Consider the following 23,820-nt stretch of genomic DNA (forward strand, 5'->3'; position numbering starts at 1 on the left):
ACCACCCAATCTTCAGCCTTCCTTTCTCTCCTTCAGCATCTCTCTCCTTCACTCCACGCTTGCCCTTTCTTCCTACCGCAGCCCTCAAGCTAAAGAGTCATCCCATAGTCATCACCGCGCTTAGGAGACAACAAAAACTGCATCTTTTCGTGGCTTCCCTTTCATTGGCACCACCACGACCACTACGACCAGACGACATAAAAAGTGGAACACGAGTTTTTGTTGTCGTCTTCAGATTCCTTCCCCTTTCGCCCACTCTCTCACGATCTTCAACTTTCCTTCGCTCCTTCCCGTCATCTTGCCTTCACACCGCCGCCGACTTCGTAGCTGGCCATTAACCGTCCAACTCTCACTGCCCTCACTATACTGTAGCTCAGGCCTGGGATGGTTCAGCTGTTACAAGTGATAATCTTTGGTATATGAGCACTACTTTTTAGTACCAGTTCACCGTACCTACACGCATACCTACCTAATTACATATCTATCTACCTATACCTACCTACATGCATACATACTTACATACGGACGCCCATACACCTTCCCCCGCCTCGACACACAACCCCCTTCACCACACACACAGACATTAAAAAGACAAGCGCTATAGACTGCCACGAAAAAAATAAAAAATAAAATAAAAAATAAAAATAAAACATCGAAGATAACTTGGGACGCTACATAATTTCGACTACTAACACACACACACACACAAAAAAAAAATAGATAACACGCACACGCACACACACAAAACTCATCTCGTGTTACTACTCAGCATCCACGCATCCTCCTCCTCCTCCTCCTCCTCCTCCTCATCATCATCATCAGCAGCAGCAGCAAGAGTAGTAGTAGTAGCTGGACCAGACTAACCGGCGTGACTGCTCCCTCAGAAAAAAAAAGATGCCCAAGTTATGTTGTTCTTTCGGTCACAGATTTCAGGTTTCCGATATGAGAACCGTGATGCCAGACGCGATGGTACTTAACTCTCTCTCACTCTCACTCTCTCTCTCTCTCTCTCTCTCTCTCTCTCTCTCTCTCTCTCTCCCACCCCCCACATACACAACCTTCCTCACCGCCCCCTTCTCCCCATGAGGCTTCCACCCCCGCCAATATCCCCCCGACAGAGTAATAAACTGATCCCCCTCGGACGCAGCTCACATAGTATACAGACAGACACATGCAGTACAGTGACGGGCATAAGGAACAGAGTCAATGCAAGGTAGATGTTCACAGTAGAGGTCGTGAGGTGGGCCAGGTGACATGACTGACTGGCTGACTGGTTGAGTGACTGATTGGCTGACTGACTGGTTGGTTTACTGACTGACTGACTGATTGAGCTATTGGCTGATTGACTGATTGATTGACTGAATGCTTGAAAGATTGACTGACTGACTGACTGATAGATAGATTGATTGATTGGCTGACTGACTGATTGACTGATTGACTGACTGACGGATATATTGACAGATTGATTTAATAGTTTAGTGGTAGACACAGAGTTTGTTATTTTGCCATCAACTCATTCATACAGGTTAAAAGAAAAATACCTGCCCTTTTTATCACTTCATTTTACCTGTAGATTTTCCCTCGCTACCTGCCCCGTTCTAATTAACCATCTATAGTTGTCATTGTTATTGTTGCTTACCTTCCGCTGCCGTATTCGAACCAGTGCGTTGTTGGCGCTGTTGTTTACCTCGCCACCTACGGGTACAAAAGAAGAAAGATATCATTATTATTATTATTATTATTATTATTATTATTATTATACCTCAGAAAAGACAGACAGAGAGGCAGACAGACCGAACAAGTATACGTAGACAGACAGGCAAACACACACACACACACACACACACACACACACACACACACACACACACACACATACTTCTTATACTATTTACATTTACATAGAGACTAACACAAACAACACATACATCATCATTACATTTCCCCTACACACACACACACACACACACACACACACGTAACCCCCCACTCCACCCCACCCCCCCAGACATACGTGGCCCTCTCCCCCCCACTCAACCCCCCTCCCCCCCACTCCCACAACCTTCGCATCGCCTCTCACACTCTACGGCAGTAACACCAAACGACTTAAAATCAATGACGCCGCGATACGAGCTGAGGCGAGGGAGGAGATACTGCTTCAAGGCTTCAATATTAAAAAAGGAAAATACAGCTGGACGGTGGAACGCGGAGAAGCACACACACACACACACACACACACACACACACACACACACACAAAGGGAAGCACCAAGGACGGGGGACGGCAAAGTGAGTTCGACGTTCTTTCCTTAGTGACAGAAAAATGATGAGGTGAAGTTCTGGTGGGGACGGAGGGGGCGAGTTAGGGGAGGGAGGAGGGAGGAGGAGGAGAGGAGAGGAGGAAGGAGACGAGGAGGAGGGAGGAAGGAGACAAGGGAGATGAGGGAGGGGGACGTCCTTCAAGGGGAGACACTGATGAGAGAGCTGAGATTTGTGTGTGTGTGTGTGTGTGTGTGTGTGTGTGTGTGTGTGTGTGTGTGTGTGTGTGTGTTAATAAATATGGATAAATGTAAATGTGTTTGTCTGCCTGTCTGTTTGTGTTTGTCTGTGTTTGTTTGTGTCTCTACTTGTTTGTCTGTCTCTGTCTCTCTGTCTGTTTGTCTATCTGCTTGTCTGTCTATGTCTTTTTTATGAGGTGTGACAAAGTGAGAGTGAAAGGGTTAGACACACACACACACACACACACACACACACACACACACACACACACACACACCGCTCGTGGCCTCGCAATCCCTCCTTTGGCCTCGAGGTGAAGAAAAATACGTTGAAGAATCAGAATAAAAATGAAAGTTAAAGAAAAACAGAAACGGTCGATATTGAGGTTTTTCCATCTATTGTTTGTTCGTTATTTAGTTTTTTTTCTTTTTTAACGTTTTTCGTCTTTATATATTTTTTTCATTATATTTATCTTTTTTTTATCTTTTCATAACTTTTTTTTCTTATTTCCTTTATTTTTTCTTCCTCTCCTATTTTCTTTGTCATCATATCATCACCTTCTTCATCTTCTTCTTCTTCTATTACTTCTTCTTCTTCTTCTTCTTCTGAATCATTATAATTTTTTCATCGTTTCTTTTTCCCCCCTTCCCCTCCTTTCTTCCCCTCCCCTCCTCCTCCTCCTCCTCCTCCTCCTCTCTTCCCCGCCTCATGTTTCTACTCCTTCTACATATCCTTTCTCACCTCCACTACTTCCTCTTCCTCCTTCCCCTTCTTATCACCCTCATCATTATCATTTTCGCCTTCGCCTTCACTCCTACCCTTCTGCTCTTTTCCCCTTCTCCTCCTCCTCATCATCATTATCTTCCCCCTCCTCATCTTCATTACCGTCTTCGCTTCCACTTCAACTCTTCTGTATTTTTATCTTTTCATTCTTCTGCTTTTCCATCATATCCTTCCCCTCCTTCACCACTTCCTCTTCCTCCTCCTCCTTCCCCTTCTCATCACAACAATCATCATCATCATCCTCATTATCATCTTCACGCTCTTCATTTTTGTCTTCCCTTCCACTTTCACTCCTCTATTCTTTTCCCTTCCTCATTCTTCTACTCCTCCTTCTCCTTCCTTTCTTCTTCTTCCTCCCCCTCCTTACCATTATCCTCCTCCTCCTCATCATCATCATCATCCTCACTCTCTTCATTTTCATCTTCGTCTTTCTCTTTTATCCTTATGCTTTTTTTCCCTTCCTCATTCGTCTCCTCCTCTTTCTCTTCCTCCACCACCTCCTCACCCTTATTATCATCATTATCAACATCTTCACGCTCTTCATTTTCATCTTCGTCTTCTTCTTTTATCCTGCTTTTTTTCCCTTCCTCATTCGTCTCCTCCTCCTCTTCCTCCACCACCTCCTCCTCACCCATCATTATCATCATCTTCACGCTCTTCATCTTCGTCTTCGGCTCCACTTTTACTCTGGGAAGCGGCGGCTCGTCACGCGGTACAATCAACAATCACCTTTTTGTGGCTTGGACAGTTCAGCTCCCCCTCCCTGCACAGCATCCTTCCTTTGTTTCCTCAGCGCTTTACTTATCCTCTCGAGCATAAAAGTCCTTGGCGGTTGCAGGATCGGGTGTCGCCCTCAAACAATTTCCCTCATCCGGTCATTTGAAGCCCCAGGATTTAGGACAGCGTGAGTGGCCCGTTTAGAAGCATTTTTCCCTTTATAAATATCGACTGTGAACAAAATGGGTAAAGGGATGGCTTCGTTTATTGCTGTCTATTCCTTTCCCTCCTTTTCTCTCCTCTTTCTCTTCGTTCCTCTATTGTTTTCTTTTTAAATCCTCTTCTTCAAACTCAAGCTTCGTATGTTGCTTTATGTCCTTCTTTTCCTATTTCTTTCTCTCTTTTTCCTCTTTCTGTTCTTTCTCCTCCACCTCAGACTCAACTCAACTCAGACTGAATCCTATGTAACACAGCTTAACCAAATCAACCGTACCCATCCAACCCAACCAAATCTAACCTAACGACAATCTGAAGGAAATAACCTACCCTAACCTAATCAACCGAACGCAACCAAATCTATATAACCTAACTTGAAAACCTGAAGAAAACAACCAAACTTAACCTAAAGTCGTGCATTCATTGCCACACTGTAAACTCCACGCCCGCAGCCAGACACGAAAATTTGAGTGCATTCCAACACAACAAGAATTAGAGAGAGGGCGCTGTCACTGCCTGAAGGTGCGGCAACAGAGCAGGAAGAATCAGTATCATTTTCTATTCAACAAACACTTACCTGTCTTCTGGCCGCAAGGAGTTACATACTTTCGGTCGCATTAGATCAAGCTGCACTACAATCTTGAATCCACGCTATGTTTCTGAGCAGTGTGTATTTCTTTCGCATGCAGTATAAATTTCTATTGAACATACAACTCACTGTTTTTTGCCGCAAGCAGCCTCCAATCACACTTTCCATTGCAAGAGTTCAAGACGCATTACAATCTTCAAATCAGGTTGTCTATAAGCATGTTTCTGAGCCGTGTGTATTTCTTTCGTATGCAATATAAAGTTCTATCCAAGCGTACACCTCACTGTCTTTTGTCGCAAGCAGTTTCCATTCCCCCTTTCCATTGCATCAGTTCCAGACGCAATGCAATCTTTAAACCTCTATATCAGGTTGTCTATAAGCATGTTTCTGAGCCGTGTGTATTCCTTTCATATGCATCATCATTTTCTATTCAACATAAACTTATCTGTCTTTTAGCAATAAGCAATTCCTATTCATACTTTCTCTTGCATCAGTTCAAGCCGCAATACAATCTTCAATTCAGGCTGGCTACGTGTGTTTCTGGATCTCGTGTAGTCTCTTTCGCATACTTAAAGTCGCGCGGAACCCAACATTTTTCTGTTATTGCGCCAGATCATGACCAAAAGTAATGTCGTTTGTGTGTATGTGTGTGTGTTTTGGAGGTGCAAGAAGCGCGGCATGTTCGGAGAGGCGTGAGGGTGTAGCGGCGGCGGCAGTAAGCGGTGACATCACGCCGCGAAGATGACAACACAACACAACACAACACAACGCAACACAACAGAACACAACACAACACAACACAACGCCCGCCTCGCTTTTACCGCGTCGTGACTGGCCCGGAGGAAAAAAAAAAATGCATACACGGAACACAAGAAAAGAAAAACAACAACAAAAATGCATACACCAAAAATAACAAAAAACACAAAACAAAACAAAACAGTATACTCCAAAAACAAGAAATGAAAAAAATGTATACACCAAAAAAACAAGAAAAAAAGGAAAAAGGAAAAAAAATATACACCAAAAACAAGATCAGAAAAAAAAAGAAAAATTATAAAGACCAAAAAACAAGAAAAGAAAAAAATACATACACCGAAAAATAAGAAAAGGAAGAAAAGAAACCAATAAAACAGATAAATGGATAAACAAATAAGAAGACACGGAGGTAAATTAAGAAAGACAGGTTCGTAAATAAACGTAAATAAATATAAACAAATAGAAAAATTGAAGTGTTTTAAACTTGAGAGATTGAAAGGAAGGAAAGGACGCACAAGGCAGTAGAGGAGGTGGAAAGGAAGGGGAAGGAGGAGCAGGGCAGTGAAGGGCATGTAGGGGAGGGAAAAGGAAGAAGGGCAGTGAAGGAGATGTAGGGGAGGGAAAAGGAAGAAGGGCAGTGAAGGGCATGTAGGGCAGGGAAAAGGAAGAAGGGCAGTGAAGGGCATGTAGGGCAGGGAAAAGGAAGAAGGGCAGTGAAGGGGGATGGAAGGTTACCCTTGGGCTGGACGATTTTGCCTGGGCTGGAAGCCAGCCGTAGGGCTGGTTTACAAGGCGAGTGGTCACACAGAAGTCTGCCCAGTCCAGCCGCCTGCGCTCTTCCGCCAAGGCCAAGTCCAGATGTAAACAAAGCACGAGTCAAGCGAGTGTGAAGGTGCTGTGTTATATTAATTTGTGTGCCGTTAGTGATCATTAATTATACAGAAAAACTAATAATTTCATTATATAATAACATATGTATATATTTTATTATATAGGATAATTTGGTTTTAGCTGTATGTTTAAATACTACAGTATCTCAATACCTCTGCTGCGCCCCACCGTTGCCAGATTGTCGTACTCAGACCATAGTATTTACCGGTTTCTGACGCCTAACTATTGCCAAGAAACATCAGGAATTAACTATTTTAACGATAATTTTAAGTGAATCTCCTTATTGGGGTCCACGAGACAGTTTTGGGGTCGGAAGTCGGTAAATATAAGAGGCTGAGTAAGACAATCTGGCAACTTTACACGGTGCGCGCAGCCATACCACTGGGAGAACAACGATCCAGCGCGTCCACTCAAATTTACCCTGGGCTGGGCGGATTTGGCAGGGCTGGGTGCCCAGCCCAGCCAAAATAGCCCAGCCCAGGGGTAGCAGTGACTAGTGTAGCCGCGGCTTAAAGGAGGGGCAGGGCAGAGAAGGGGATGTAGGGGAGGGACAAGGAAGAAAAAGGGCAGTGAAGGGGGATGGAAGGGAAGGGAAAGGAGAAGCAGGGCAATGAAGGGAAGGTAGTGGGAAGGTAATGAACAGAGAACAGAGAAAGAGCGGAGTAGTGAATGGAGTAGAGAGGAAGGGAAGGTAGAAACAGGGCAGGGAAGTGGGTGGAGGGGAATATGAAGTAGAAGCAGGGCAGGGAAGGGGGTGGAGGGGAATATGAAGTAGAAGCAGGGCAGGGAAGGGGGTGGAGGGGAATATGAAGTAGGAACAGGGCAGTGAAAGAGGATGGAAGGGAAGGAAAAGTAGAAACAGGACAGCGAAAGGGGAGTGTAGGGGAAGCGGACAGAGGCAGGGCAGAGGGTGAAGGCGCACTGACAGGGTTAATTCTTGTCATCTACGCCCCAACAGCGACGGAGACTAAAAACAGAATTCTAAGGAGACAGAAGAAAACTGATATGATAATAGGTAGGCGCAATTGATGCTATGAAAAGACTCAACCCTATTCGATCCGACGTTTTCAAATTTTCGCGCTCGTAACACCAAGCATCGTACTCATTTATCTGAACAACGATAACGCTCATGAACACTAAGTACTGGTACCGAATCAATAGTGTAAAACAATGATGAATAATGAGTGAAAAGAAGCTAGTGGAAAGTACAAAGAAAAGAAAAAGTGCATCATTTTGATCGAAGTGGCTGAGGGGAGGCCACATTTGTCCCCCCTCGGATCGGATAGGGTTAATGCAGAGTGGATGTTCCATAATAACTCTGGTCCACAACTCTACCAAGTACCCAGCCCATACAAGTGTTGAAAAGCGACGGGACATGGACACAACCCTGCCTCACTCCTGCAGTCACGGGAAAGAAGCTGAGACAAGGCTCCCCCCCCCCCCCCAACACACACACTACCACCACCACCATCACTTCCCAGAACACAGGTCAGTTAGCAAACCAATGACAGACGGAAAGCAGTACTGAATATGCCTTACACTTAGTCTTTTATCTCGTTAGTGTGTCCGCCTTTCCTTCTTTCCTTCGCCTCCGCTTGGTCACGACCGGCCTTGACGCTTCTCCCTCCTCCCCTCATGAGCCAAAACGAGTCCTTTCCCTGATCAAGGCTGGGACACCTCCATGAACACACACACACACACAAACACACACACACACACACACATTGTTACTCTCTTCTTCTTTCATGATTGCAAATGTAAGTGGGCGCTAAAATGAAACAAGTGATTATTTATAAATTATAAATATGAATGGTGCTGCTTCTCTCTCTCTCTCTCTCTCTCTCTCTCTCTCTCTCTCTCTCTCTCTCTCTCTCTCTCTCTCTCTCTCTCTCTCTCTCTCTCTCTCTCTCTCTCTCTCTCTTTCCAATTTTTTTCCTCCTTCCCGTCGCCGCCACTTTCATTTTACTCACAGTCTGATGCATTTTCATTATTCCCTCCTTTCTTGTCTCCTTTTTCATCATCCTTTTATTTATTCCACTTTCTCCTATTCCTTTTACTACTGTTCCTTTCTCTTTTCTTTCTTCCTCGCCAACAAGATTTCCAGTTCGAACTCTAACTTTCATCTTTTATTCCTTTTACATTTTCCATTCTCTTTTATTCTCCTTGGCGACTTTAATTTCTTCTTATATCTTTCTTCTTTCTTCTTTTCCTCCTTTAGTTTCCATATTCTTTACTTTCTTCTCGATAACACCATTCCCATTTCGCTCTCTACCATTTCTCTCATCCATTCCCACCACCACCACCACCAACAACAACAACAACAACAACGACACCATCACCACCATCACTGTCCACGTTAACCATTATTATCTTTACGACCAGCGCCACCACCACCACCACAACCACCACCACCATCACCACCACCACCATAACCACCACCACCATCACCACCACCAGTGTGATAATAAATGCCTCGGAAATGCCATAATTTACGACCGTTTTCCTTTCCTTCTATTCCTTATTTTTTCTCGTGGGTAATTAAATTAGACCTAGGCCGTCCAGTCGTGACCATCGCTCGCCTATAAAAACACACACACACACACACACACACACACATATATACACACACGCAGACTTTCAAATTCCCACTAACACATTTAGTTCTCCTTCCCCCTGACCAAAGTTTTTTTTTTTTTTTTTGCATTACATTCACTCTTTAAGGTTCCTAGATGCTATTGGCACGACTCTCCCCACATCAACTTATAATATCTTCAACTCTTCCTCATACGATAACATACAGCTTCAAAATCCCTCTCACGCCTTAGTTCTTCTCCCCCTGACCCAATCTTTTTTTTTTCAACAACACGTACACTCTTTATGGTTCCTAGATGCTATTGCCACGACTCTCCATACATCAATTTATAATATCTTCAACTCTTCCTCATACGATAACATACAGCTTCAAAATCCCTCTCACTCCTTAGTCCTTCTTCCCCCAGACCCAATCTTTTTTTCCTGCAACACGTACACTCTTTATGGTTGCTAGACTATGGCTCCACGACTCTCCATACATCAACTTATAATATCCTCAACTCTTCTTCATACGATAACATACAGCTTCAATATCCCTCTCACACCTTACCTCTCCTCCCTCCTGAACAATTTTTTTTATATACCGTACGTCACGCGAAATTGACTTCTCTTGTGGCCGCTCGTTCAATTTTCTTTTGTTGGAGCAGCGTCTGGTAGGCTTTTTTTGTTGTTGTTGTTGTTTTTATTGCCCTTGAGCTGCCTCCCCTGCTGGAAAAAAATAACACTCTCTCCTTATGGTTCCGAGATACGATTGCCACGACGATCCATAAATCAACATATATTATTCCCAACTCTTCCTCATACAACAACATCCACCTTCAACTTCATCCCTCGCTTCCTCATGGCTTCGTGTCGCAAAGAACCTCAACGAGACACTTAACTATCCTTAAAAATACGAGGAAGACAGAAGAAGACGTCCTTTCCATTCTTTTCCTTCTTTACCGATGGAAGGCGGGAGAGAGGGAGTGAGGAAGGGAGAGTAAAGACCATCAGAGGTGGAGGTAAAATTGAAAAAAAAAAAAAAATGGAATGAATAAGACTAGAAAAGAGGAGGATGCGGAGGGAAGGAGGGAGGGAGGGAGGGATGGCCAAGAAATCGAATAGCACATAAATAAAAAAAAATGAAGACGACTTGAAAATGGAAGCCCTCTCTTCCTCATTAGACTTCGTGTCGCAAAGAACCTCAACAAGACACTTCCCGATCCGTACAAATATGAAGAAGACAGAAGCAGACGTCCTTTCCATTCCTTTCCTTCTTTACCGATGGAGTCCTGTTTTCGTAAGGGCGCCGTGGGGGTGAAGGCGGCCTACTCGAGAAGAAGGAAGAGACGAAGCGAGAGGGTGAGGGGCGTGGTGGTGGGTCGTGGACGCGTCTCAGGGTTGTCTGGAGGCCCAAGGGTGTGTTTATGGCTTGTTACGGTGATGAGTGGAGAGGGGGTACAGTGGTGGGAGGGGGAACGAGGGGCAAGGAAGGAGGGAAACAGGAATAAGCAGTGGAGAGAGGGAAGAACACCATGGAAAGAAGTAGAATGAAGGAAAAAAGAGGAGAACATTGGGAATAGTGAAGAGATGGAGGCAGGAGAGGAAAGGAGCACAATGAATAGGGAAGGAAGGAAAGAACAGACGGGATGGTAGAGGAACAGGAGAGGAAAGAACATCATGGAAAGAAGTGGAATGAAAAAAAGAAAAGGGAGAACATTGGGAATAGGAAAGAGATGGAGGCAGGAGAGGAAAGGAGCACAATGAATAGGGAAGGGAGGGAAGAACAGACGGGATGGTAGAGGAACAGGAGAGGAAAGAACAGCATGGAAAGAAGTAGAATGAAAAAAAGAAAAGGGAGAACATTGGGAATAGGAAAGAGATGGAGGCAGGAGAGAAAAGGAGCACAATGAATAGGGAAGGGAGGGAAGAACAGACGGGATGGTAGAGGAACAGGAGAGGAAAGAACATCATGGAAAGAAGTGGAATGAAAAAAAGAAAAGGGAGAACATTGGGAATAGGAAAGAGATGGAGGCAGGAGAGAAAAGGAGCACAGGGAATAGGGAAGGAAGGAAAGAACAGACGGGATGGTAGAGGAACAGGAGAGGAAAGAACATCATGGAAAGAAGTGGAATGAAAAAAAGAAAAGGGAGAACATTGGGAATAGGAAGAGATGGAGGCAGGAGAGAAAAGGAGCACAGGGAATAGGGAAGGAAGGAAAGAACAGACGGGATGGTAGAGGAACAGGAGAGGAAAGAACATCATGGAAAGAAGTGGAATGAAAAAAAGAAAAGGGAGAACATTGGGAATAGGAAAGAGATGGAGGCAGGAGAGAAAAGGAGCACAGGGAATAGGGAAGGAAGGAAAGAACAGACGGGATGGTAGAGGAACAGGAGAGGGAAGAACAGCATGGAAAGAAGTAGAATGAAGAAAGGAAGAGAAGGAGAACAGTTGGAATAGGGAAGAGATGGAGGCAGGAGAGGAAAGGAGCACAAGGAATAGGAATAGGAATAGACGGGATGGTAGAGGAACAGGAGAGGAAAGAATAGCATGGATAGAAGTAGAATTAAGAAAAGAACGAATAAAAGCTGGTTAAAAAGGGAAAGGAGAGGAAGGAGGGAGGGAAGGAGAGAGGAGGAAGAATAGCGAGGCCGGGGCTGGAATGGGAGAGGTAAAAAATTAAAATAACTGAAACATAGAAAAGAAGAAGGGAGAGTAAAAAGGAGAGTAAAAGGAGAAGTGAAAAAGACTAGAAAAGAGAAAAGAGGAGGAAATGGAGGGAGGGAGGGACGGCCAAGAAACCGAATAGCACACACACACACACACACACAAAAAAAAAAAAAAATTGGAGACGACTTGAAGATGGAAGCCCAAGGAGTGAAGGACGGAGAAGGGTTGGCACGGGGGGGGGGGGGGGGACTAAAAAAAAAGTTAAAAATGGCTGGAAAAGAGAAAAAAAGGAGGGAGAAAAGAAGGGGGAACGGAGAGATGGAGGGGGAAGGTGAAATGGAGGATTAGAAGAGATATATGGAAGGGAGGGGAAAGGGGAAGGGAGGGGAAGGGGAAGGGAGGGGAAGGGAGGTTGAGTCTTACAACCACCTCCCGTTCAGGCTCTTCGATAATTTGCAAAGGGAGGTAAAATGAAGGATTAGAAGAAGTATGTATAAAGGAAGGGAGAGAAAGGGGAAGGGAGGCTTATCATTAGAGGGGGGGATGAGTGCACTGGGATGAGAGATTGTCGTGTTTTTACCCATCTCTAATCACCTCACGTCCCAAGTTGTTAAATGGCTTGAAGTTGTTGGACACGAGGTCACCGCCTTCTGCTCCCCCTCTACAGGTCTACTTTCTAAGCCGCCGCTGGAAACAACTCACGCAGAAGGGGACTCGGTGACCGCAACTCGCAGACGCTTTAAGGTTTTATTTTTACGATAGGTCATTCATTTCTACACGTGGTGCTTAGGAGCGAACCATTATTGCCATCCGTCTGTAGTCTGTCTCCCTCTCCCTCTCCCTCTCCCTCTCCCCCTCCCTCTCTCTCTCCCTCTCCCTCTCTCTCTCTCGTAATTTTTCTATCTTTAGGTTTTCTCACGGTGAACTTCTACGTGAGTTCTTTTTATACCTTTACTTTGGTGGAGATTTGAGTTCCCTTTCTCTTACAGCCGGTTTCACAGTTCCCCATGATGGGTTAGTAAGCTCCCAAACCAATACCAGAGCCTTCGAAATTTCCTTGTATAGTGCCTAGTGTTTGTATTTAAGTTCACAAATTTGATGAAACTGTACAGGAAAAGTCTTGTGTATTTAGCGTGGCATCGAAGACCTCACCATTTTCGATTGTATGGGATTTTATAGTTTGGTTCGGGCTGTTACGAAGACACGTGTTGGACTGTGAAATCGGCTCTTTGTCTCTGATTCTATGGTGGTCAGTTTTACTAGTTCGTTTGAAATCTCTCCCTCTCTCTTAGTCTTTCTTTAGGTTCTCTCACGGTGAACTCCTTGGTGGGTTCTCTTTTTATGCCTTTACTTTGGTGGAAGCTTCAGTTCCCATTCCCTTAACCCCTGATTCTAAGGTGGTCAGTTATTATCCATGAAGCTACGGACACCTTGTACACGGTTCCTGCCAGGTGAGTTGTGGTGAGGTCAGAGAGTGTTAGTGACAAAGAGGGTCAGACAATAAAGATACACACTGATGCTATCTCTCTCTTTCTTACACACACAAAAAAACCCATCTATCTTTACTTTACTGATTAGGATTCATAACGAAGTGAGATCGCTGCACCCACTTCTTCTCTTTCTTTATCTTCCCATCTCCTCACTAATCATCTTGAACCTGGCAACAAAGCTAATATAATCTTCCTCTATTCCATACACGGGCACAGCTCCTAATCTTGATTCTCCTCATTCTATACTCCGACCTGCACTAACCTAACCTTCTTCTACACTAACATGCTCATCCTCTAACCCACACCAGCACTACTCCTAATTTTTACGCTCCTCATTCCGAAACTCCGACCTTCGACTACACTAACCTAACCTTCCTCAAAACTAACATTCTCTTCCTCTAAAGTCTAAACCATGGACGGGCACTACTCCTAACCTCCTATCATGTATTTTTAACCTCCGACCTTCCCCTGCAGTAAAACAACCTTCTTCAACATTAACATTCTCCTCCTCTAATCCAACTCCGACCTTTCACTGCACTAACCTCACCTGCAACACTAAATAACATCCTCAAACTTTACACCTTAGCCAGCAGTAAGTGTGTATGTAGTCTCCGTGGCTACAAGAATACCCAGTCACCACTAGCTTGAATAATATGGAAAAGGGAATTGGAGTCTTGAACGCAATACAGAAAGATGTACCAAGAGCCGTAGAAGAGGAGAGTCATGCCAGCTTCATCGCCCGCGTCATGATGTTGCCAGGAGAGCACCGCGGAACACCTAACATTACTTGAGATGCCTATGATAAGAGCAAAACACCTTAAATTGCTTTCCTCGCTTTATTTTTTGCCCGGCCTCAGTCTTTGGTATGGACGAGTGTGACATCGCGCGGGCTTTGCAACAATTCTGATTAGAGAGATACCGGTTTCTCTCTCTCTCTCTCTCTCTCTCTCTCTCTCTCTCTCTCTCTCTCTCTCTCTCTCTCTCTCTCTCTCTCTCTCTCTCTCTCTCTCTCTCTCTCTCTCTCTCTCTCTCTCTCTCTCTCTTTCTCCCATCATTTCTTCCTCCTTTCCTTACCTTCTTCCTGCCTTTCTTTCTTCCTTCCCTTCTTCCTTCCTTCCTTCCTTCCTTCCTTCCTTCCTTCCTTCCTTCCTTCCTTTCTTTCTCTCTTCCTTTCGTTTGTTTTTCTTTCTTTCTTCCTTTAACTTTCTTTCTTTCTTCTTTCCTTCCTTCTTTTTCTTTCTTTCTTTCTTTCTTTCTTGTGTGTGTGTGTGTGTGTGTGTGTGTGTGTGTGTGTGTGTGTGTGTGTGTGTGTGTGTGTGTGTGTGTGTGTGTGTGTGTGTGTGTGTGTGTCGGCGCATTCACCTTTATCACCCTCCAAGGCCTACATGTTCACAAAGGCTTACAACAGGGGACGCAGATGATAAGGTCAGTCCGGAGAGCCCTTATGCTTGACACAGATTTGCAGAATGAGAGGTCGGTGGAGTGGAGAAAGAGAGAGAGGGAGAGAGAGAGAGAGAGAGAGGCTTAGGCACTGAGAACCCTCCTGGACCACAATCACTTTTTACATAAACAGGCTTTTTTTTTCATTATTTTTTTTTTACGCCCTTGCACTGTCTCCTCTGCTGTAAAAAAAAAAAAAAAAAAAAAAAAAAAACTATCACTGTACAGGTATCTCATTATGGTGTGGCTTGTGCAGTGTAGTAACTCATTTTCAATCAATAAACTATCTATCTGTTAGTATCTATCCATCTATTTATCTATCTATCCACGGCTTAGGGTTATTAACAAACACCAAAAAAAGTCCGCTCAGAGCTGCTCCTATACAAGCAAACAGAAATGAATGACCAAAAGAGATCAATTTCAGAAAGAGAGGTATCTATCTATCTATCTATTTATCTATCTATCTGTGGGTCGGGTCGTGGGGTGTCTGTGTGGTGTAAGCAAAAAACAAACAAACGAGAGAAAAGATACACACTAATGCTCTCTCTCTCTCTCTCTCTCTCTCTCTCTCTCTCTCTCTCTCTCTCTCTCTCTCTCTCTCTCTCTCTCTCTCTCTCTCTCTCTCTCTCTCTCTTACACACCCACACCCACAAAAAAACAAAAAAAATGCTGCATGAATTCTCCGCATCGTTACCAGAAAGAAATATCAGCAAAGAATCTATCCTGCGCTTCCAAGGGTCTCACTGATCTAATCTTTTTTTCTTTTATCACTTTCAATCCGTGTAAAGTCGAGACATCACTTACATGGAGAGAGTCTGTGTTTGTTCAAGAGTGTGTTTCTCCTTGTCTCCCCTGTCTAGTGTGCTTGCGTGTGTGTGTGTGTCTGTCTGTCTGTCTGTCTGTCTGTCTGTCTGTCTCTCTCTCTCTCTCTCTCTCTCTCTCTCTCTCTCTCTCTCTCTCGCTCTCTCTCTCCACCACCACCACCACCACCACCACCACCCTAACCACCACCACCACCCACCTCACAACCACCACCACCACCACCACTACCATTGCGTGCATCTCCTTCCCGCCCACCTGGCTACCAGGGCCAAAGGACTGCCTACCAACCTTCCCTTTCTCCCTTACTCTCGCTCTCGCTCTCTCTCGGGCGGAACAACTGATGACTGGACACACAGCTGCCGCCCCCTCCCCCACCACCCCGCCCTTCATCTCCTCCCCCCCCTACCCCCCACCCTCACGCAGTGGAATTCACCTCAATGACAAGAGAACTCAATGTCAGCTCTTTTCCCGTTAGTACTTGTGTGTGTGTGTGTGTGTGTGTGTGTGTGTGTGTGTGTGTGTGTGTGTGCTTGCTTGTGGGAATATTGGATGATGATGATGAAGATTGGTAGTGATTGTGGTGGCGGTAGTGGTGGTGGTGGAGGTTATGATATAGTATCTAGCCTTCTATATATAGTCTCTCTCTCTCTCTCTCTCTCTCTCTCTCTCTCTCTCTCTCTCTCTCTCTCTCTCTCTCTCTCTCTCTCTCTCTCTCTGCGGCCATTAACCCGTAAAAAAGGACCATAGAAAACAACTCGAATGGAACGGCGTCTGGTATAGTGATAATCTTGAAACTAATCCCACGCGAATGAATGGTCTAGGAAGGGAAAGCTTTTAATATGGGTACTGGTTATAGAGGTGTTACTCTCTTATTTCTTGTACTACACGCACGAATAGACTCAAAGAATTCTTCCCTCTACAGCACTTGAATTTCTTTAGCTGGTTCGATTCTAGTTTCGCCTTCGACTGATGGCACGTATTTCTAAGGGTTATTCTACTACACAGGCGGGGAGACAAACAAACACTCCTTGATATTACCTTCTGAGTGTCTTCTGCTGCGCTTCTGACTGATAGCACGCGTCTGTATGGCTGTTTAAAAGTACTATAGACATGCAATGCAACTCCTGTTTTCGATCTTAAGTTTCTTTGGTATATTCGTCTTTTCTTTCCTCCTCGAACGGGTGTGTGTGTTAAGGGCTATCTTTAGGTAATACACACACACGATACTTCATTAAATCTTCCCTCTTCAGTCTGTAATCTCTTTGGTATGTCCGTCTTGTTCGTCATCTTCTAATATGTTCGCCCTTTCTTTCCTCCTCGAACTATAGTGTGAGTTAAGGACTATCTTTAGGTAATACACACACGATACTTCATTAAATCATCCTTCTTCAGTCTGTAGGCTCTTTGGTATATCCGGCATTCACTCATATGTTCGCCTTTTCTTTTCACCTCGATCGATATGGTGTGTTTCAGGGACTATTTTTAGGTGACACACACGACACCACTAAATTCTCGTTCTTCAGTCTGTAATCTCTTTGGTATGTCCGTCATGTCCGTCATCCTCTCCATCTTCAAGTGACTGCATGCATTTCCACGGCCTGCCCTACACTCCCACCAAGATGTGTGAGGAGGGAAGTATCAAGAGATCTCGGGATATAGATTTGAGCGTTACCCATTAGCAGCCACTTGTATGCTCTCTCTCTCTCTCTCTCTTTTTTTTTTTAGAAGGAGCAGCGTATTGTGGTCATTTTCTTTGTATGCATTTTTTTGATTTGGGTTTTGTTTGCCCTGTTTTGCCATGGATAAGGAAAGAAGGAGAAGGTTTGAATAAATATCTTTCCATGGTGTTCATTTCATTTTTTTTTTTTTTTAATGTCCGACTTTCCTTCGCCTTCACAAAGTCATGATCGGCGGAGACATTTTTCCTGTATCATTCTTACGACGAGATGAGTCACTTTTCCTGACCAACTTGACACACACACACACACACACACAAACACACATACACACACACATAAACACCTGTCCACCACCTACTTCATAATGTATCACTAATGCCAAGCAACTTCTGATCAGTGACGAAGCAAAATGAAGTGAGTTTCGATTCAAGAACTAAATAAATAAAAGAAAAACACATCTGGACAACAAGCCGCAGAGGAGGCAAGGATGCATTCAGCCAACAAGGTGTTCAGGGGAAAAAAATAAAAATAAATAAATAAATAAAAAAAAAACAATCATCCGCAAAAGTCATTGTGATTATATATATATGATTTAAAAAGTCGGTGTACTTGAAGAATATTATGTCAGCTTTCACCCCTCCAGTCAGTCACGCAGAGATACTTAAAATATACCAGTACATTCGAATTAGAGAAGTGGGAAAATGAATATATACTTTGATTTCTTGTTATTTCTTTCCACGTTCCAATTAGTATGAAGAGGGGGACTTCGCAAGGACGTGGTGGGTGTGAGAACCGACCTACATAAGACCGAACATTGACAGCAAGTGATTTTAAGGGTACACAAAAAAGGAAGGAGAAGGAGTAAGAGGAGGGGAGAGATCAAAACTTCGACAGTAAGTGATTTCAAGGGTACACGAAAAAGGGAAGAGGAGGAGGAAGAGGAGGAGGAGGAAGAGGAAGGGAGGGGAGAGGTGAAAACATCGACAGTAAGTGATTTCAAAGGTACACAAAAAAGGGAAGAGGAGGAGGAGGAGGAGGAAGAGGAAGGGAGGGGAGAGGTGAAAACATCGACAAAAAGTGATTTCAAAGGTACACAAAAAACAAACATTGACAATAAACGAACAAACAAAAACAGACAAGAAACATAAAAAATAAAACATCGACAATAAACAAACAAAACACATAAAAAACAAATGAATATCGACCCCCCCAAAAAAAACATTAACAAAAAACAAACCGTGACAATAAAAAGACAAACAAAAAATAACATGTAAACATCGACAAAAATATATAAAAAAAATCGACAAAAATAAACAGTGACCAAAAAAGTAAAAAAAATAAACATCGACCAAAAAACGACCAAAAAAATAAAAATAAACATCGACATTAACTGATTTCAAAGGTACACACACAAAAAAGGGGAGGGGGAGGAAGAGGAGGAGAAAGAGGAGAAGGAAGGAAGGGAGGGAGAGGTGAAAGGAATGCTCTAACCCGCTAAACATTATACTGTGTCAAGGCGGAGAGTTTGGGAAAAATCGCTGACACGGAACGATCACAGAAAGCGGAATGTTAATGGGGGACTTTCTAATTTCCTTCATTAAACATTGTAAATTCACGACTGTAACCTCTCTCTCTCTCTCTCTCTCTCTCTCTCTCTCTCTCTCTCTCTCTCTCTCTCTCTCTCTCTCTCTCTCTCTCTCTCTCTCTCTCTCTCTCTCTCTCTCTCTCTGTGTGTGTGTGTGTGTGTGTGTGTGTGTGTGTGAGAGAGAGAGAGAGAGAGAGAGAGAGAGAGAGAGAGACATATGGTATACACTGTCGCAACGTTCGAAGTCAACAGAAAGACAGCAAACTCACCCCCTCGAAGAAGCAGATCCCTTGCACTGTCTCCTCTGCTGTATAAAAAAAAGGCCTATCCTTAATCGACCGCGCAATCTGTCCATCTTAACGTGCCTCGGGGAAAGCTGATGCCCCGCTGGAGTGAGCTGATAAGGGAGTACCCGCGCTGACCCCGATTTCACGCGATAGGAGGCCCAGATGGGAGGACACGTGACGGAGGTTCTGGTTTGAATGTTGCTAACTGGACGGTGTTGGCATGCATTTTACTGTCTAGCGATTATAAAAGAGGTATAAAACGGGAACTGTGCTAGCCTGCTTTTATCGTCTGTCATATGCATTAGTCAGAGATATGCCAAGATAATTTTACTAGCCTGCTTTTACCGTCTGTCATATGCATTAGTCAGAGATATGCCAAGATAATTTTACTAGCCTGCTTTTATCGTCTGTCATATGCATTAGTCAGAGATATGCCAAGATGACTTTACTAGCCTGCTTTTACCGTCTGTCATATGCATTAGTCAGAGAAATGCCAAGATAATTTTACTAGCCTGCTTTTACCGTCTGTCATATGCATTAGTCAGAGATATGCCAAGATGACTTTCTAGCCTGTCTTTTACTCTCTATTATAAGCGAGGATGAATGAGATACCAAGAAGAATGTCCTAACGCACCTTCTACTGTCTATTATAAGCGGGAGTGAGTGAGATGCCAAGAAGAATGAATTACACTACCTATAACCGTCTGTCATATACAATAGTCAGAGATATACCCAAAGTAAACACCATCTTGGCCGCTCATTTCTATTTGCTTTGACAGGGGTAGTGCTGAGTGGACCTTTTCCTGTTTACTCTTTGCCTTTGAGCTGTTTCCTCTACTGTATGAAAAAACTTGTATCATTAATGTAAAGAGTGAGAGATAAGTCATAATCACAGAGCTATCGTGAGCTTTACTGTATCATCGTAAAGGAAAGTGTTTGTTTTTTTCTTTTTCTCCTTGCCTTTGAGCTGTTTCCTCCACTGTATGAAGAAAAAAAAAACTTGTATCATTAATGTAGAGTGAGAGATAAGTCATAATCACAGAGCTATCGTGAGCTTAACTGTATCATCATAAGGGAAAGTGTTTGTTTTTTCTTTTTCTCCTTGCCTTTGAGCTGTTTCCTCCACTGTATGAAAAAAAAAAAAAAACTTGTATCATTAATGTAGAGTGAGAGATAAGTCATAATCACAGAGCTATCGTGAGCTTAACTGTATCACCATAAGGGAAAGTGTTTGTTTTTTTCTTTTTCTCCTTGCCTTTGAGCTGTTTCCTCTACTGTATGAAAGAAAAAAAAATTGTATCATTAATATAAAGAGTGAGAGATAAGCCATAATCACAGCGCCATCGTGAGCATAACAGTATCATAAAGGAAAGTCAGATATGCAGTGAGGTCATGCCAGCCTGCGTTTAATTCTGAAATGATTATTCCTTTACGGCAAGAGGAGACATACTTGTGTGCTCTTTTTTTTCTAAGTCGGAGGAGGCACGAAGCAGCGGATGGCATTCACCTGGACTATCATCTAATTTACCTGTCAGCTGGATGGTTAGTGAGGCCACGAGTATTGCTTTTGTCATTGTTATTATTATTTTTTTCTTTTGCTGCCATTTACGGTTTGTGGGGCGGCTTAAGGTTGGGTGATGGTAGAGGAAGCGACACTCTTATTCACTCCAATGCAAATGATTATCTTTCTTTCTTTCTTTTTTCTTTCTGTTTTTTCTGCCTCTCTCTCACTTTCTTTCTCTCTTTCTTTTCGTCTTCCTCTTTTTTCTTTCTTTCTTTATCTGTTTCTTTCTTTCTTTCTTTTTTTCATTTTCTTTTTTCCTTCTTTCTTTTTACTTCCATTCATTCTTTCCTTCTCCTTTACTTCTTTATCTCTTTGTTAGTTTGTTTTTTCTTTCTCTCTCTCTCTCTCTCTCTCTCTCTCTCTCTCTCTCTCTCTCTCTCTCTCTCTCTCTCTCTCTCTCTCTCTCTCTCTCTCTCTCTCTCTCTCTCCCTACATGATGAGTAATGGCAGCGAGCAGGGGGCATACAAAAAAGGTAATTGCTTCAAAAGACCCACAAACACTCTCTCGTAACCTTTCCTGCCGCGCCCTTGCCTTCCTCCCCGCCCCCGCTGAGCACCTCAAGGCCACATAGCTTCGTGACCTTCCCTGACCCCCGTACGTGCCGCCTACACCTGCCCCGCTGCACCCCTCCCCCCGTACACACCTATACCCACTCTCCCCCACCACACGCCTATTCTTTCTATTCTAGTCTACATGTCCTTCCTTTCTCATCTATTCCCTCATATCTACATCACACACGTACATCCACATGGCAACCTCTGTCTGTCTGTCTGTGTGTCTGTTTATCTGCTCTCTCTCTCTCTCTCTCTCTCTCTCTCTCTCTCTCTCTCTCTCTCTCAGGGCAAGGATAAAGAAAACGCGTACGGAAGAACCTCGTTAACGGCTGGAATATTACGAAAATTGTTGTTGTTTTTGTTTGTGTTTTTGTTTTGTTATCATCTCCGGGAGTACTTCTGCTCCCGCTACTACTGCTGCTACTACTACTACAACCACCACCACCAAAATACAATAGTAGTAGTAATAGTAAGAATAAAAATAAGAATAAGAATACTAATAAAAAGAGTAATAATAATAATAATAATAATAATAATAATAATAATAATAATAATAATAATAATAATAATAATAATAATAATAATAATAATAATAATAATAATAATAATAATAATAATAATAATAATAAAAATAATAATAATAATAATGAGTCTATATAACACAAATTTCTGTCTGTACATTTCACATTTTATAGATAGGTCATCGGCGACTGGTCACTGCGCTTCGCTTCATAGGTAAACGGTGAAAATTTATGTTACTGGCAAACACGGCGATGTTGTATTACATTATTTGGTGCATGTCGGACTCGAACCTGGGTCACGAGAGAGTAAGTCGACCGGCAAACCATCCAACCAGACACACGCTGAGAGGCAGGGGAAGCAACCACAGGGAAAAAGCAGTCAGGTCAGGACACACACACACACACACACACACACACACACACACACACACACACACACACACACACACATTTCACACCCGAGTAACTAGTAAGTGGAATGCTTTATCAAATGAAATCATGTGTGACGAAAAATATACATAAGTTTTAGCAAGTAATGTTTGATGAATGGTGTGTGTGTGTGTGTGTGTGTGTGTGTGTGTGTGTGTGTGTTAGGGAGGGGAGACGGCTCAACGCAAATAGTGAATCGTTCCTTAATATATTCTGATCCTTTACACGCGATTTAACTCTTTGCCAACACTGAAATCGGTATCACTCTCACTTTCTATTTCCCGGATGTGTCGCGAGGGTGGATAAACGGTTCAGGCGAGTTGCGTAATAATCACTTTCCCACAGGTACAGACCCCAAGACCTATGACCACCCCTTACATCACCTCTACACTTCCGCCCATCTCCCCATTACACACCTCTACATCTGTCCACCTCCACTCATCTCCCCATTACACACAAACACCTGTCTACCGCCCCCATGCTCACCATCACACCTGCAGATCATCTTTAGCACCTGGAGAAACGGTATGCTTGAAGAGAGAGTTTCCTGTCCATCTTCTGAGCAAGGAATCTAACGGGAAAGTGGAAGAACGTGAAGAGAGAGAGAGAGAACATAAGGTGATGAGAGAGAGAGAGAGAGAGAGAGAGAGAGAGAGAGAGAGAGAGAGACACACACACACACACACACCCACACACACACACACACACACACATAGGTACAGGTCACTGCCCGTCTTGTTCGAAGGTTAAGGTGTCAGGCAAGCAGAAATGATTGGTGTGTGTGTGTGTGTGTGTGTGTGTGTGTGTGTGTGTGTGTGTGTGTGTGTGTGTGTCCCGTATTGCACACATCCTAAGACATCTAGAGAGTCACGGTCGCCTTTGATTTGTCGACACTTATTTTATGCATTCTGATTCTCTCTCTCTCTCTCTCTCTCTCTCTCTCTCTCTCTCTCTCTCTCTCTCTCTCTCTCTCTCTCTGTGTGTGTGTGTGTGTGTGTGTGTGTGTGTGTGTGTGTGTGTGTGTGTGTGTGTGTGTGTGTGTGTGTGTGTGTGTGTGTGTGTGTGTGAGAGTGTGTGTGTGTGTGTGTAGACAAAGAAATACACAAACAGACAATAAACAATACGGTAAAAACAAACAAACAAACAATTACATATATTAAACAACACACAAACACACGCACACACGTATCCCCCCCCCACACACACACTATCTCCCTAAACACTGCACCTGACAACCAACAACCACCACCACCACCACCCCTCTAGAAGCCTTGCAGGAGCCGGGGTCAGGAAATCAAGACCACCTTCACTATCGTTGAGCCGCCACACCTGAGTACCTGCCGCGGCCCCTCCTACAGGTACTGACGGCGGAGGTGTGTGGGGCGCCGTGACACGAGACGGAGGAGGCGCAGGGCAAGACGGCGGACGGCGGAATGGAATGTTATGTGTTATTTTTTTGGGGGGGGGCGGGGGTTGTCTCCTTTTTTTTCCTTGTCTTGCGTAAGTTTTTGTTGATTGGATTCTCTCTCTCTGCCCCTCTTTCTTTTTGTTTATTTATTTTTTCTACTTCTTTCTCTCTTTTCTCTTTTGCTTTTCTATTTTATTCTTTTATCCTGTTTTTGTCTTCTATTTCTTTTTTCTTGTTTTACTCGTTTTTTTTTCCTTTCCTTTTCCTTATTTTTCTTCTTTATTTTCTCCATCGTTATCTTCATCTTTTTCCATCTCCACTTCATTTTTTTCCCTTTTCCTTGTCATT

The 23,820-nt window shown here is 43.6% G+C and overlaps 1 long non-coding RNA gene across 1 annotated transcript in view; it reads right to left on the reverse strand.

Moving 5' to 3' along the window:
• LOC127004537 (uncharacterized) overlaps positions 1-6,413 on the reverse strand; it is a 38,703-nt gene extending 32,290 nt beyond the window's left edge. The window contains exons 1-2 of the long non-coding RNA XR_007757875.1: positions 6,296-6,413; positions 1,640-1,695 (exon numbers count right to left, since the gene is read on the reverse strand). This is a non-coding gene — a long non-coding RNA (uncharacterized LOC127004537). The remainder of the gene's footprint in view (positions 1-1,639; positions 1,696-6,295) is intronic.
• Between the last annotated feature and the right edge of the window lie 17,407 nt (positions 6,414-23,820).

The sequence above is a fragment of the Eriocheir sinensis genome, chromosome 28 (assembly GCF_024679095.1).
Source record: "Eriocheir sinensis breed Jianghai 21 chromosome 28, ASM2467909v1, whole genome shotgun sequence".
NCBI classification, from domain to species: Eukaryota; Metazoa; Arthropoda; class Malacostraca; order Decapoda; family Varunidae; genus Eriocheir; species Eriocheir sinensis.